The sequence below is a fragment of the Homarus americanus genome, unplaced genomic scaffold (genome assembly GCF_018991925.1).
Source record: "Homarus americanus isolate GMGI-L3 unplaced genomic scaffold, GMGI_Hamer_2.0 scaffold50490, whole genome shotgun sequence".
Classification (NCBI taxonomy): Eukaryota; Metazoa; Arthropoda; class Malacostraca; order Decapoda; family Nephropidae; genus Homarus; species Homarus americanus.
In genome coordinates, this window is record NW_024735381.1 from 403,525 (window position 1) to 417,822 (window position 14,298).

General features: G+C 39.6%; 1 protein-coding gene across 8 annotated transcripts in view; it reads right to left on the minus strand.

Annotated features, from left to right (window-relative positions):
- Positions 1 to 14,298, minus strand: part of LOC121870855 (carboxylesterase 4A-like) — a 98,005-nt gene that overhangs the window by 40,533 nt on the left and 43,174 nt on the right. For 7 of the 8 annotated variants that reach the window (XM_042372828.1, XM_042372826.1, XM_042372830.1 and 4 more), the window contains exon 3: positions 4,656 to 4,766. The exons of the other annotated variant lie outside the window; for it this stretch is intronic. The gene's annotated coding sequence lies outside the window, so the exon portion shown is untranslated. The remainder of the gene's footprint in view (positions 1 to 4,655; positions 4,767 to 14,298) is intronic. 8 annotated transcript variants of the gene reach the window in all.

Consider the following 14,298-nt stretch of genomic DNA (forward strand, 5'->3'; position numbering starts at 1 on the left):
ATGATGTGTGGCTCACTCCTCTCTCTCATTCCTCTCACTTCTCTCTCTCATTCCTCTCACTTCTCTCTCACTCTTTCTCTCTTATTTCTCTCTCTTATTTTAGTGTTTTTTACCTTTGATTTCCTTTTGTTTCTCTTTATTCTAATCTGATTTTCGCTATATATCTTTTAAACGTTTCTCTATCTCTCTCTTTCTGACTTTCTATTCCTCACTCCTTCTTACCCTCTCGAGGTAGTAGAAAGTTCAAGAAAGAATATAATTGCCCAGAGTAGAGGAATATATGTAAGGAAAGGTTAAAATAAAAGTGTAGGAAACGCAAAGAAGAAGAAGAAAGGAGTGGATATAAGAAAAAAGAAAGAAGCAATAAACGAAAAGAAAGAAAAAGTGAAAGAAGAAGAAGAAACGAAGAAAATGAAAACAAGAAGAAAAACTGACAAAGATAAGAAGAGGGAAAAATAGAAGATTAAGGACAAAAAAATAAGGGAAATGTGAAAATGAAGAAATGAAGACAGGCCAAGAAGAACGAGAAGACAAGGAAGACAAAGAAGAATTAACCCACCCTCCCCATTCTCAAAGTTCTCAATGCCTCAAAAACTTCTCCTTTCCTGTTTCCCTACGACGGACGGTTCATCAAGCCCCCAAATAACAAGTAAACCATAAAGTTAGTGAGTTATCCACCCAGGCGCCAACACTACTGGGAGGGAGAAGGAGATGAGTATTTTACCACGTCTGTCAAACTCTTAATTTAATTACGACCAACTTGACTCCAACTTCAGCCTGTTAATCCGGGGGGACACACAATAATGATATAGTCGCGGTATGGGATTTAAGAGCGTGTTGGGTGATCGTTTTAATCGATTTTAGGAAGTCAGTGAGGCAGATATGTGTTCAGGTATAGATACTGTACAGGTATATATACAAAGGACAGGTAGATGTGTAGATACAAATATAAGTACAGGTAAAAAAATAAAGATACATGTATAGGTTAAAGTGTAGTTACAAATAGATATACAGGTACTACAAGTTCTGGTACTGAACCCCAAGTACAGGTCCAGATCCAGTATGGGAACCTTGGTTTTTTTTTTTTTTAACGAGTGAATTACGTTCACCACCTTCCCATTACCGCTACTCATTACTACTCATTACTTCCATTAGCTACCCGTTATTATTACAAATACGGTGAAGTTAATGCCGATGTTAGTGAAGTTAATACCAACGTTACAGTAAAAGGTCAATGTTAACTTCATAGATTATTGTTTAAGTTTACTGTGTGGATAAAAAACACATTAATTTTCAGTGAAGTTAAGATATTATACCGTCGTGTGAGAGAGTTAGGTGAGGCTATTGTGACTCCCTCTTGTGTTTATGTCGTCTGATTTTCTTATTTCAACTCATTAAGTCTTGATTTTAGATGAGGATTATATCTCTCTCTCTCTCTCTCTCTCTCTCTCTCTCTCTCTCTCCAAATCGAAACAAACTCGGGTAAACTATCAGACATTCATGATACATTTTGAAGAAGACTGTTTAGGATCTACAGGAAGAGACTGGAGTGGGCAACCAAGATGACGTGACCAGATAAAAAAAAATAAAATGTGGTTGTGATGGATTTTAGTATTCACGGCGGAGGGGGTGTGTGTGTCTCAAGCGAGGCCCTTTACTGTGTTGATTATTGTGCCGGTGGTGATGTTTGTTTGAATACATCTAGTATGTCATATGGCCAAAGAGAGAGAGAGAGGTGAATGCAGAGTGGCAGGCTAATCTCTCTGCTTCAGTTTCTTTATTGAGTGATTTGACCAGCCGTAAAACTATGTAACACACAATCTCTCTCTCCCTTTGTTTGTCTTACTAGATAATTATAACGTATGTCACTATTTCACGCCACAACTAGTAGAATGAAGGTAAAAAAAATGCGTCATCCAACTTCAGATATACACGTTGGTGCTCGCTGGCTCAAACATTCTTTCGGGGAAATAAATATACAGTACCTTTGGAGTAATAGATGGTAGTTGTATATTGATAACCAGACACAAAGATGAAATTAGGAAGTTTGAAAGCACCCGGTAGTTAACGAAGAGTCCCGGGATAAGATGATGGTGATTATGATTATGGTAAAGCATTTGAGTGAAGCCTTCATCCAATAGTGACTAAATCTCTATGATAAAGCGTTTACTGCTACAAGATAATAATGGGGAGGTCCTTGTCCAACACTGACTGATGATGATGATGTCAATGATAGCCTCAGGTGTCCGCTTATTGTATTAATTGGGCAGGTGTTGGACAGGTGTTTAGGTGATAGACAATATCATTACCATTGTGTGACAACTAGGGAAGGAAAATGTCGTTCGTGACCTTGATTTAATGGTAATGATTTTTGACATAAGCTCCGTATTTATATTAATTCTTAGAAGATTTGTAAGTCTATAAGATGTATGGAAACGTGTTAATTGATCTTCAGGACAGGTAGATCACTTGGATAACGAACAGGGTCTGGAATGTTGTGTTAAGGTCAGTGTATATGGCCAGGGTCGGTCAGGAGGTGTTGATGGTCTGTCAACAGGTGGGGAGGAATACTGGGAAGCTAAACACAGGACTGAGAATGATACTAGGAATGATCATCAAAGGAACAGGAAGGGTAAGCTAAAGCCTTGGAATGATACCAGGGATGATCAGCTAAAAGCGGAAATGATGCCAGGAATCCTCAACTAAGGAATGGGAATGATGCCAGGAATGCACTCTCAGAGGAACTGGAATAACGCCAGAGATATATACTCAGGAGAACTGGGATGAAGCCAGAGGCATACACTTAGAGACACACTCGGAGAAGCTGGGATAATGCCTAGATACACACACTCAGAGGAGCTGGTACGCCTTGAGGGCCTCATAAGAGCGCCTCGTGTATGAGGTTACCGCGACGCTAAAAAGCCAAGTGGCCGGGGAATGAAGGCAGTGAAGCGGATTATGAGGCTGGGGAAGATAGAGGGCGTCTGTGGCTCAGGGATAAGTGGCGATCTTGTGGTGATGGAAACGTAAAAGAATGGCGGGAGAATGTGGCACAAAATTAGGGGAACGATCCTATTGACGATCCAAGTTCAAAAATTTGAAAATAGATTCTTATATTAAAGGAGGATATACGTGGTGATGAGAGGGACTGGGAGAGAGAGAGAATAATTTAACTCACAACCACGTATATAAAATCTGGGTAAACGATTATTATAGGAGGTAAAATACTCTTGATAACTATTGATACAGGAAGAATAATTCCATTTCCATCCAAACTTGTAAATTGAAAAATAGATTTTTACATAGCCTTACAGAGCAGCAACAGTAAGAAAAAGGATACAACCACACAGGATGATTTCGCTGTTAGCCAGACTGTAACAAGCAAAATAGCTGTGATAATGATAGCATAAAGACAGAAAATTATTCCATTGCCATCCAAGCGCAACAATTTGAAGAGTTTGGTGTGCAGAATGATCCAAAATACTGGTAATGATGGGAAGAAAGTTATTATATTAGTCCAGCGTTGAAGTTGTTTAAAAAAAAATGGTAAATTGATTGTTATATAGATTAGGATAATAACGATAGGAATAAGCCAGAAAGGATTATTAGATTGTTGGAGTTTTATAAAGTGAATGATGACTCAAAATGGACAAGAACAGGAAGATGTGATGCTGGGAAAATTAATAACAGTGAATCCATTTATTGGTTAGGTGACTCTCAACCGATTCTTAATTGATCGAATGGGGAAAAGTTTGTGTTTGGTCTTAAGTAAATGTTCACTTCATGAACACACACTTGTGAAAATTGATAGCAAATATAAATGAAGTGAATTGTATGTTTGCTGGGAAATTGTTGCGTGGATTTGTTGCGTGGATTTATTGCGTGTTCTTTTTATGGTCGAGTAATGACGGTTTTAGTAACATTATCTTGTTGGTTAGTGAAGCATAATGGGCTGTAAATCACTGTTTCATGTCTCGTTTTACCAATGGGACAAGTAATTCCGGTCGAGTGGCTGTAAAAAATAGCATAAAGAATATTATCATCGTGTGTTGGTTCATTGGCTACTTTCTTACAGGTTGCTTGTTACAGGCTACTTGTTACAGGCTACTTGTTACAGGCTACTTGCTATCAGGCTATTTGCTACTTGTTGCAGGCTACAGGCTACTTCTTACAGGCTACTTGTTACAGGCTACTTGCTCTCAGGCTACTTGGTTACAGGTTACTTGGTATAGACCGTACTTGCTACAGGCTACTTGTTATAGACTACTTATTACAGGGTACTTGTTACACGGTACTTGTTACAGGCTACTTGCTTCAGGTGTAAGTCATTCACTGTCTGGCTCATAGATAGAATATTCACTTTTAGACGCTTGACAGATAGGTTAATGTGCAGGATCCTGGTTTGAAGAAGCCTTTTTACGGAATGAATATATCGGTTATGGACCTGACACACTAGAGATAGAAAGTGCTAAGTTGGAGGACGAAAGTTAAAGAGATGACAATGTTAAAAAAGTTGGTGTGAGTTTGTCGGATAACGAGATCATAATATTGTTTGTTAGTCTGTAATAAAACAAAATATATGTGTATTATTCTGAGATAAATTACCAGGCGTCATAAATCACCAGATATTAGTATAAGAGGAGTTATCTTGGTACCTAGGTAATGGTCGTCGAGGTCGTAGTAGAGGTCGTCCAGGTAAACACACTGGTTGATCACGGCTGTGGGGTTGTCTGTACACGTGAAGGTCGGACACAAACACGTCACTCCTGTAAAGGTGAAGGTGAGTCTTAGACGACGGATTTGATTCATGAACAAAACAATGACCTATAAATAATCACAAGCGTTGTTACCATAAGCTATATTGACTTAATAATAGACATAAAAGTTCAAACTTTATTCTTCATTTTAAAAGTTGATGTTTTTTTCTTTACCAATTTTGTGGTTAATCATTTCGGGCATAATTCATGGTAGCATATGATCCCTGAACAATGATATTAATCAGAGGAAAAAACTACTGTGGTGCACGTAAACAAATATGGCAACACTGTTAGAAAATTTGATCAGGTAATCTAATAATATAATTTAATTGTTTTGTGTTAGATTTTTTTATAACAATGGGCAGAAGAGTAAGTGTGTCCGTGCATTTGTAGCGATGACATAAAGCAAAGTAACAATAGTAGTAATAATTATCTGGATGCAAGGGTATCTACCTCACTTCAGTTTAGTATCGTACAAAAAGAGGAGGAACTTGTAGAGAAAGAGAACTGCTGCTTAACGTACAACATCAGTATCTGGAAATTCACAACACCTGCAGCAGATTATTTCATTCGTCAGGTGTTCGTCAGGTGTGTTTCTTCCGTAACGGCGGTGATGCTAGACGTCAAGTTTGTGAATGCCTCTAGTTAACAAGGAGAACTTGATGAGTAATTGTGTTAAGGAATCCTTGTTAGCAGGAACTGTGTTTGGTAGCTCGTTCGGCCGTCTCGCACTTTGCATCCGATCCGTAATTTCTTGACGAATAAAGGAATTGTAGTGAATTTTTCGTAATTTTGTTGCCTAAGATTCGTAATAGATTCAAGAAAATGTGTCACTTAGTTTAGCCAATAAATTCTTTTCATCCTCCTGGGTAGCTGAGTCTGTTTTACATCACATTGTTGCAGCAGTAAGTTTAACTATCCAAACTGAGTAGCGTCAGTAAGATTGACTTACACCATAAAGACTATACAGTATATTGGCCTTCTAATATATTCTAAAATATAGAGGATTCAGACTTTTAGACTGGATGTGACCCTTGTTGTTGCTGTGACTTCCACCATTGGGGACGAATAGGTTAACTCATCGTCTTCAAAGGATTAAACACAGAAAACAAAGACATTGTCTACAGTATAACTACCACAGACTTACCATAGTTAGGTATAGAACAGTTACACTAGACCGGAATAAAAATAATAACAACTAAAACTTTACAAACTGAAAAAATCACCAGTGAAATTGATCTAAACGTTATTACAGTGAACACAACCCACAAGTTATAACGTGAATAACATTATCATAAATATAAACCAATGATCTGGACAAAGATAATTTAATAAACATTCATATAAAAGCAACAAAAGATGACATTTAAAAGTGAAAAAAAGGAACAGAAGATATTTAAAGTGATCGTGGGCACTTCGTGCCCGGTGGCGAGTCCGGTGGTACAGTTTACCAAAGCATGAAAGTTCGAACGTTCATGCTTGGCTAGCGCGCAATCGCCGGAAGGCTGGCAGCGTATAGCGACATCGTTTTCCAGCGTAAATAAAATGGTTAATTAATGCCTTCCTAAAGAAACCATCGACATGGGACCAGGTTTGTTCCACTCTACGAATTTTTTTGCGATTTTTACACCAAGTTTGATGAAAAAAGATTGTGCCGTTTCGGCTGCCTAGAACAGACACACACACAGACACACGGCTATTCCTATAGTATATGAGATAATCATGGTCGTGGTTGTTATAATCATGGTCGTGGTTGTTATAATCATGGTCGTGGTTGTTATAATCATGGTCGTGGTTGTTATAATCATGGTCGTGATTGTTATAATCATGGTTGTGGTTGTTATAATCATAGTTGTGGTTGTTATGATCGTGGTTGGTATAATCATGATCGTGGTTGTTAATCATGGTAGTGGTTGTTATAATCATAGTTGTGGTTGTTATAATCATAGTTGTGGTTGTTATAATCATGGTCGTGATTGTTAGTCATAGTCGTGGTTGTTATAATCATGGTCGTGGTTATGATCATGGTCGTAGTTATAATCATGGTCGTGGGTGTTATAATCATGGTCGTGGTTGTTATAATCATATAATCATGGTCGTGGTTGTTATAATCATGGTCGTGGTTGTTATAATCATGGTCGTGATTGTTATAATCATGGTTGTGGTTGTTATAATCATAGTTGTGGTTGTTATGATCGTGGTTGGTATAATCATGATCGTGGTTGTTAATCATGGTAGTGGTTGTTATAATCATAGTTGTGGTTGTTATAATCATAGTTGTGGTTGTTATAATCATGGTCGTGATTGTTAGTCATAGTCGTGGTTGTTATAATCATGGTCGTGGTTATGATCATGGTCGTAGTTATAATCATGGTCGTGGGTGTTATAATCATGGTCGTGGCTATGATCATGGTCGTAGTTGTTATAATCATAGTCGTGGTTGTTATAATCATGGTCGTGGCTATGATCATGGTCGTAGTTGCTATAATCATGGTCGTGGGTGTTATAATCATGGTCGTGGTTGTTATAATCATGGTCGTGGTCGTGATACTTACAGTATCTAATATATTATAAGAAGGAATAAAATAAAGGTTAGAATAATTAATTAAAGAAATACTCGCCATAAGGAGAGGTTAAAATCATAAAACAATTATGAATCACCGATGATCATTCCCAGATAAATTATATTATGAAGAGAAGTGACCTTGATTCTGGTTAGATTAGTCACCATCTGCTTAAGTCATCACCTGTGTTAAGCCATCATGGTCATCATCTACGTTAGTCAGTTTTAGGCCCATCTTGCATGACTGACCGACCACCGATGTTCTTTCCATGCGAGGGTGTTATTTTTCAGTACGTCTTATTATTTACGCTGGTGGATGTAAGACCTCCTACCCTCACTGACGCAGCTATGGTCAATTTGGTGTTATTCTTGTTTATAAATGCCTTCTAATCTGTCTCAAGTCTATCCGTCCTGTCTATTGCCATCCTAACTGTCTGTTCGTCTGCGTGGTGTTTGAATGTAAGCCCGTCTGTACTCTTTGTGTAGTCAAATCTGTCTGTCTTATCCGTTGTTGGCGTGTGTCTGCCTGTTTGTCTAATGTGAACCAGTCAGTCAGCTGTCTGTCTGTCATGTTAGTTGCCATATTGTCTATTTGTGCATGTATGAATCTGTTTATTTTTGTCAACCTCCTGTCTGTTTCACAGTCTATATTCACCCTGTGTCTATTGTGGTCATTTTCTCCATGCATTCCTGTTATCTTTTTATCTTTTCTCCTTTTCCATGAGCCACAGTAATAAGTATACACTAGCTGTAAGGTCGTCTGGTAACAATGAAACTGCGCATCCAGACGCATGATGAAACTCAGCTCCCCCCCACCTGTTATCTCTAACTATTGTCTGTTTCCCCTTCTTGATTCTTCTATTTACTCATCTTCCTTCCTTTACTAATCCAAACAACATTAAAAAAAGTAGGCTAAGAAAAAAAGTGGGCGGAGGAGGAGGGAGCCGTGGGCTGACAGCGTCCAGCGAATGAGGGTGAGCCAAGTCCGTAGACTTGCATCTTTTTCCAGCGTAAATAAAATGGTTATGTAATGGCTTCCTAAGGAAACCATCGATATGGGACCAGGTTTGTTCCACTACGAATTTTTTGCGATTTTTCCACCAAGTTTGATGAAAAACGGTTGTGCCGTTTCGGCTGCCCAGAACACACACACACACACGCCTAGTCCTATAGTATATTAGATATGCAAATTAAGGAGCTATAACTACAAGTTTAACTCATGAGTAAAATTAATATGTGACAAAGGAATATAGAAAAATTAAACTAACCCCACATTTTCACCCTAAACATGACGGGTTTTAACAATAAAAAAACCCTACTAAAAACGGTTCAGGAAGAACTTTATATATACTTCCTGGAGACAGAAATAGTCCCTTAACCAGCGACTTGACAATATCCTGTCAGACATTCCGGGAGCTAGCGATAGGAAATACTCACAGATTTGAACGATGCTGAAGTGAACCGGGATTTTTTATTTATTTTTTATTTTACGTAAGCCTTTCTAGACAGTTGTGTACGAGTGTCAGTGGTGACATTTGGTTGACTGAGAGGGAAGGAGAGCAACGAGTGAAAGGAGACTAAGTCATACGGACAGACAAATGAAGAAAAGATGCACAGACAAAGAGAGAGACAGAGAGACTAACGAAACACAGAAAGATTGACACAGCAAGAAAAATCTGAGACAACCAGACGAGGAACGACGGAGAGAGAGAGTGTGTGTATTGATAAAAACACAAAGACCTAAGAGACAAGATAATTATATGAAAATAAGTCTCATCTACGGAAACGATTATGAGCTGAACCCAAACACAGATATAATGGATGGGCTAGAATATGCTCGTCATGATAAGGGAGGCTGATAATGATGTCGATGATGAGGAGGAGGAGGCAGGAGGAGGCATGTATATGATAATTATGATGATGACTGACGTAAGACATGAAAACGTGGGAGAAAATTTTGAATGAAGAAGATAATAATGACGTTATTGATGGTCACAAGACATAATAATTTGTTAAAATAGGTCAGATGAACATAATTAATGAGTGTCAGGTATGGCAGATAATCCCCCTTTCTTAAGTGATGATGATGGTGATGTGATAATACGGGGAAATTAATTAATGAAGGAAGGTGAGGTCTATAGTCTCACCTGATATTAATAATACTTCCTGGGCCAAAGTAGCAGCAGAAACCGGATGAGAAAATGGACCAGAAATATCCAATTAACGTTTTAGGTTAGGTTAGGTTAGATTGAGTGATAATGATGATAGTTCATTCGGATGATTCTCTCTCTCTCTCTCTCTCTCTCTCTCTTAGCTCGTATATGAAGTTGTCACGAGTTGAATATTGTCGAGTGTGTTGTTGGGGGTATAAGGTCTACCATCTACGCTAGATATTGTGCGCCGACCTGACATTAATTGTGTACCGTCTTGGCGTTAAATGTTGAATCATCTTAGCTGGGTATTGTGCACTATCTTGGCTGGGTATTGTGCACTATCTTGGCTGAGTATTGTGCACTTATGTTTGTGGTATTTGTGTGGTATTTGGGGGCAACTTATTAACATTCTGAGTAAGTTGTTTTGGGCCCTTTGTAATTTCTGGATGATGGAACCAGATGTTCGTGAGGTCCAGCTGGGAATAGTATAGTTTATTGTGGCGCTGATGAATTGTTTGTACAGTGTTGTTCGTGAATGTTTTTTTATTATTATTGTTGTCCACAGTTGATGTTTACGAGGGCTGTATGTATATTGAGTGTGTTAGTTGTATGTTTTGTAAAGGTCGTGGGTGTGGGTGTGCGTGTGTGGGTGTCCAATATGTTGTTAATATTTTAGTTTGTGTACGTAATGGTAGTTTTAATAGTGTACGGTGTAGGTAAACTTCAAACTCATGTCTGTCTTGGATATCGAATGCTAAGGCAGATTTTGCTGGTGATGGCGCAATGCAGTTTTGCGTGGTAAGCTTTTGTTTGTTGGAAGACTGAGTTGAGTAGTGGGGGAGGGAGGCCATGGAACTGGAAAAAAAAAATTCTTTCTAACTTAAGCTTTGGGGGACCAGCAAGAACGTTTGTTGGCCGTTTCCAATCATTCTTCTGTTTGTTGTGTTCAATACTTGGCGAAATCGAGGGTGTACAAAATAAACTTTTCTCTTCCCACGTTAGAGTACAAAATTTTTATCCGATTTTCAGGAAAGCATCACAACTGGTCAGGCTGGGAAATAGCTCGGCACTGCACAATTTTGGTCAACATCGTACAAAGGTTAAAGTCAGTGGCCATCGATGTAAGGCAACCCACACTAGGAAGCATCCATGATAATTCATTGATTATTACGGAAGTCAAACACGAGAAAGGTGACTATTGCTGCAAGGACTGTGCGAGGGGTGGTTTGCGTTTTTGCTGAAGCCATCCAGGATAAATTGTGTCAGGGTAGAGAGAGAGATGGTGGCAGGGTGTTGGGGCAGAAGATGTGCTGGGAGGGAGGAAGGTGAGGGGATGTGTGTGGTGATGTGTCTAAGTTGTTCTAGAATTTTATGTAAGAACCAGTTAAACTTTTACTTGGTCAAACACGTAAAGAATATCAGTTTATTCCATAACTCATCACACACCATACACAAGAACACACCTCATCACACACCCTACACAAGAACACACCTCATCACACATCCTACACAAGAACACACCTCATTACACACCCTACACAAGAACACACCTCATCACGCACCCTACACAAGAACACACCTCATCACGCACCCTACGCAAGAACACACCTCATCACGCACCCTACACAAGAACACACCTCATCACGCACCCTACACAAGAACACACCTCATCACGCACCCTACACAAGAACACACCTCATCACACACCCTACACAAGAACACACCTCATCACGCACCCTACACAAGAACACACCTCATCACACACCCTACACAAGAACACATCTCAACACAGACACACACACAGACACACCACATCTTACATCAGTCTAAGTTATCATCTGAGGATATAAACTTAGGGACGGACTCAGTGTTATCACGTGTAGATGGGAAATGATAATGCGGATGATGATGTTGGTGGTGATAACACTTATGGTGATGGTGATGAGAAGAACAGCCCTGGTGATGTTGGTGATGATATACAAGAAGGGTTTACCGGCTAGGAGGAGGAGAAGGAGGAGGGAGGAGGGATAGGAGGAGACTTCAGGAAAGGAATAAGGAAAAACAAGTAGAAGAGGAAAATGTTGAAGTGAATTTAGTTCGAGTGTCTCCGGCACCAACGAGAGAGAGAGAGAGAGAGAGTGAGAGTGAGTTTGAGTTTTTTCGTCAGTAGCAGCTGCGTCAACTAATGGTGCCTTAGGTGATACAGCGTATTCATATCGGAAAGTGTCACCACCAGATGTCTTAATGTTGTTGACCAGGTAAATGATGTCGTTTATGGTCGTAAGACAAGAACACACACACACACACACACACACACACACACATATTTGAAAGTCGTCAGATGTAAGTATTGTAGTGGCAAAATCTGAGAGGCTCAACACGGGAAACATTGTCAGCTTATTTGGCTTAAGTTCGCAGTTCTCAAGAAAATGGGAAAACTTTACGATGAGAACTGCAAAGTATATTACAGTAGCCAGACGCTCCAGCTGTCTTTATGAGGAGGAGAGAGGAGTATTTTCCCTCTGGTTGTCTGAATCCACATCTCCGGTCCAAGATTTACACAGAGAAGGATTCACTTGGCTACCGAGTTTGCTCATTTATTAAGAGAAGAGATGTTTGCATATACCTTTGGGGGGGGGCAGCAGGCAGGTTGGCCAGTCCAGACGAGTTAAATCCGATAGGGCAGCTTACCTCACTTACTAGAGTACACATTATGTATAGTGTGTGTGTGTGTGTGTGTGTGTTTTCTTTTTGTTGCTGTGATGAGGTTTGTGAACGTGCAATTTATTGATGTCATATTAAAGTTACTTTAAATTTTGTACAGTGACTTTTATCTTTAATTTAAAATACATTGACTTAATATTCTTAGTCGCGCTTATATTACATATTAGCATTTTGGGGTAAAAAATGCACTGATACGTCTAATAAAACTTAAATATCTTGTCACCAGTGAACGCCGCCCACCATCCTGCCACCGGAGTAAAAAGTGCCTTTGTTGTAATAACTCGTAAGTCGTAGCGGACATAACATTTTCTCAGTATTATAAAAATGCATCATCCATCTCTCATCTTGGGAGATATTGAGCCTGAAACCGCTGACGTACTCGACAGCAGCGTGTGGAGAGAGAGAGAGAGAGAGAGAGAGAGAGAGAGAGAGAGAGAGAGAGAGAGAGATCCAGTCGTCCATGGTGGAAAGGCCATCAGTTTCTTCCACACCAGCGGCTCTCCACAACTGTGTGTGGCGCCGAAATACATATGTTAGCCTGAACATGTGGAGGGTGAGGGGAGGAAGAGTGCATGTTGGTCTTCCTCCTATGTGGCTTGCGTAAGGCATGAGGTGAGGCTTTTCTATACGGAGTGCGGCACAGTATATATATGACCTCACTATGCGGAGTGTGTGTCTAGCCTTTATGTATTATGTATGACCCTGAAGCTGAAATTATGCTGCCGAAAGTTAGACATAATTTATATTTCATGTTATATTCATATATTAAATGTATTATTTTGTACTTCTAATTATATGTGATAAAAATGTTTGTTTTTTGCCACAACATTTTCAGAGTAGAAAATGTACTTCCTTTGAGGAGTTTTAAAAAATTAATGAAAACAATTTATATTATGAGGTAAAAATGAGAAGGATTATAAACTTATTAAAGGAGGGAAGATATATAATATATTGCTCTATCTCTCTACGTAATCTTTCATCTCCTACCTACTCTCTCTCTCTCTCTCACTCCCCACATTCTTCAGGTGGCAAGACCCCCTCATCTCTCTCTCACTGGCTGCTAGGCAATATTCTCTTGTGGCCGCTTTGTTCAGCCCTGTATGTCCCGGTGGATGTTCTACACAAATGATGCCTCTCTCTCTCTCTCTCTCTCTCTCCTTTGATATTAGCTGGTGATGCGGTGATGCTTTATTCTATATTTCTACCTGGTATATATACTGTATATATTTTCAAAGCCTAGGAATAGTTTATTAAGTCAGCCTCATCTTACCATGTGACCTGTAGCTATAAAAGTATAATAGTTGTTGAGGAACCAGTTATCTTGTATACTTTTAATGAGTATTGTATTGTCACTCGCCCATATCACTGACAAGCTTGTACCAGAGTGTAGCGAGTTGAGGGAGGATCGGTTTGTGGTGGTGGGTAGTACTGGAGGGAAGTATCTTCAGTGTGTACTGGCTGGGTGTAGCTCTTCTGAGACATGCTTCTACTACCACTATTACCTCACCTCACCTCACAATGTTGACTACTAGAGCTTGTCCTGGCAGGTTGCTTTATACAACAAGTTAGTCCATCGATGTCTCGTCTAAGGTACAGGGTCGCTGGTGTTGTGGAAGCGTCACTGGTTTACAGTTGTTAACTAAACGGTCAGTTCTGTTATCCGGCCAGTCAATTATTCGCAGAGGAAGGAGGGCAGGCCATCCAGGGTAGAAGGCTATATTCAAAATTAATTTGCACTTGGTATTTGTGGAGGATCTTGCAGCTTATAACATTAAGAAGTGGTGTGATCCTTCCTACAGCAGTCAGAGTCACTGTTCATTCTACTTCTGCACGTTCATCTCTTTTAAAGGTAGAGTGTGCATTGTGCAGTCATCAGCATATTCACGTGATTCCAGACTAAGACCCAACAGATCCCTGAAATAGTTCCTCCAGAGGAAAGGTCCAGGACGCTCCCCTTGGAGACGCAGCGCTAATGGGGAATTTTAGGGATGTTGTCCCATGTAGATCCACGTAAAGATGGCAGCCTCTTACTTCATCAGCTTGACCTTTTTACAAGAGACCAGTAATGTTGGTGAAGAAATTTACCCGGGGATCTATATCT